We start from the raw sequence: 3096 nt of genomic DNA on the forward strand, positions 1-3096 counted from the left end.
AAATATATCTGTCATCTAACCGATTTTTATACACTTGAATAATTTTGAACGAAAGGGAATACGGTTCCAACTCCGTAACCTGTTGAGTATCCGTTTGTTATTAAATATGGGCCTCGTGCTCATCCTGGCAACAGGAACATCCATAAAGAAGTCGTCGAAAGGTATCGGAAGAGTTTTCTTTTTTGTTTTATAGCCGTACTACCATGGAAGTCTTTCGCAGAGAGATACGGTAGATGGGTTAGAAGAGCATGACATATACTGTTGTGTCGATATTTTCTCCTTGGACCTTGAAAATTTATGGTGGGGACACGCAAACTTCTCAACAGGCCGTACCAATATCCGCAGCTGGTCTCCAAGGTGAAGAGTCTCTAGTCGATAGAATAATGTAGGTAAGGGAAGTCGGCAAATTAGATCCGTAACTTCGGGATAGGGATTGGCTTTGAAGATTGAGATAGTCTCTTCTGATTGGGAAACAATAACATGGTTTATGTGCTTGTTCTGGGTTAATAAATTTTAATTTATGGTAGTTTCTTGTTCCCCGGATAGTTTAGTTACGTAGCCAATTGTGGAACTTTCTTGCTAAAACTTTTGAGATTACTAGTTGGGCAACCAATTAGTTCTTTTTAATTATAACGATTATCAATTAACAATCAATTCAGAACTGCAACGGACTTGGGGAATCCGACTATCTAATTAAAACAAATCATTGTGATGGCCCTAGCGGGTATTGACACAATGTGATCTCTGCCCAGTGCTCTGAATGTCAAAGTGAAGATATTCATGTATGCGCGGGCCAACGGCGGGAGTGACTATGACTCTTTTAAGGTACTTAAGGTACTTAAGGACTTTTTTTTTTATCTTCTACCGGGCTGTCGCAAATGTCTGGACCTTCCAGCACCTACGCCCCACCTAGCAGGATACTTCTGTTAGGTAAGGACGACAGAATGTGTCCGGACCGGTCCGGATTCTTTGTACCTTTTTTTATGATGTTATGCTTAGATAGCAAGCAAATAATAGGAATCGTAAATAGATTTTAATGCACGCCACGATGATATCCGGCATAAAACATGAATTTCTTATAGCAGAATACTCCACCAGACACTACCCTGTAGCTGATGACATTGCTGTCAGCAGCATTCAGGATACCTAGAGTTTTCAAACTTGTTACGGATTGACAGCTCCAAATACCCCGCCAGTTTAGTGTAGCGGAGATGACTTCGATATTCTCATGCGGGCGATAGTCCCTTCGCAATGTCGTCAGTAAGTCCTGTCTGTTATAAATCTCAACTTTGCTCTGATGAGCTCTGTCTAAATCAAGTCCGTCTGGCACGACCTGCGCGTCATGCACTATTGTGCGATCTTGTCGGAATGCAATTAAGTCGGGTTTGTAGACTCGATTTTCGCCGTGAAGGCTTGGTTCGGCATGGACGGTGTAGCCCCTTTTTTCAAGGCCCCCCCTTGAGATAGGAAACTGCACCATTGTGTCTTGACACTCGACTCCCATGTGTTCTATAGCAACGTTTCAGGATGTGATTTAATGACAGGAGAATCGTGCCTTCCCCGCGACATCCGAGATCCGTGGGTAGGGGGTTAATGCGCAATTTGATCCCTGTCAAATAAGCTTTACCACTCATTAGACGCGTGGGTTGACTTACTCATCCGTGTTGCGGAGCATAGTGCCCCACCTCACGGAGACTGTTTCCATCAACAGATGCATGCAATTTATCCGCCCAGTACGAATCAGCGCTGTTCCCGCGGAAGCCGCAGCTGGCTCGCCAGGAGCAACGGGTGCAAGTGTGGAGGAGCGGGTTTTTGCCGTTCCTCATGCCGCGAGCGCTTTGAATGTGTCTGAACCTGCCGTAGAGGGGCCGTCGACAAGTGCGGCGGCTTTGAGGAAGCGGAAAGGAACAGCTGTCGATCAGATGAAGGGGATAACTGGAGCTTTATTGCAGCTTGCACTCAAGGAGAGAGCCACGGGGTCGCTCATTTGCAAGTTACTTGATTAAACAGGGCAGTATGAGCAGCTCTTGTTCGCGCTTGTGGCGCGGAATGAGCGGCTGCAGGGGCGCTTGGAGCCAATTTGCAGGGGTGCAGGCGTTTCGCATGCTTTGCATGTTCCAGCCGGCCAAGCGCGGGCTTCGTCGATGAACGCCGCCAGAGGGGTCCTTGGTTGTGCGCAGCAAGGCTGCTGGCAAAACCGCTAAGGACGTGGTTGAGCAGGTGGTGAAGGAGGTAGTTCCCTCTCTTGGCGTGCGGATACATGAGGTGAAACCTCTAAGGGATGAAGGTGCGTTAATTCGGACTCCATCGGTCGCCGAGCGTGAGAAACTGGTGGAGAACACAAAGTTCAACGAGGTGAGATTGGAAGTGTGTGTGAATGATAAATTAGGGCCGAAAGTTCTTGTTCAGGGCGTTCACTTGCAGATCACCCCTGACGAGTTCATGGGTGACCTTTACGAGATGAACTTAAAGGACAAAATGTCACTTGAAATCTTTAAGAAACGTGTCCGGATGACAAGTAAGCCATGGGCGGGGGGAGGTAATGCAGCATATATGCAATATCGTCCTCGAGGGTGCTGTGGTGGCCATGCAGTCCCTTTTAGAAATCGGACGCTGCTACATAAAATGGTTTTCGTTTAGAGTGAGAAGTTTTGACCTGGTACCGGGATGCTACCGCTGCCTTGGCTTCGACCATAGGGTGGCGGAGTGCAGAGCCAAAGAAGCCGTTTGCCGTCGCGGCGTGTTTGTAACGTTCAGTTAACGGCTTGGAGGCATTGCATGAATGTCTCGATCCGCTTCTGGATAGTGAGTTGGAGGTGGAGGAAGTCCCCTGGTATGGATGGGTTCACGGGAGAAATGTGTAAAAGTGTCTGAAAGTCAATTCCAGAGTATATGAAAGCAATGTATGCGAAGTGTCTGAATGAGGTTCTTTCCCCAGTGAATGGAAGTGTGCGAGAGTGATAGTGCTCCTGAAGTCGCCTGACAGGATCAACAGCAATCCTAGATCTTTCTTCAGTCTTCTTTCGGTTCTTGGAAAAGTTCTGGAAAGGATTATGGTAGAAAGGCTTCGGGAAAGAATGAGTGACCAAATGTCTG

The sequence above is a fragment of the Drosophila virilis genome, unplaced genomic scaffold (genome assembly GCF_030788295.1).
Source record: "Drosophila virilis strain 15010-1051.87 unplaced genomic scaffold, Dvir_AGI_RSII-ME tig00002493, whole genome shotgun sequence".
Taxonomy (NCBI): domain Eukaryota; kingdom Metazoa; phylum Arthropoda; class Insecta; order Diptera; family Drosophilidae; genus Drosophila; species Drosophila virilis.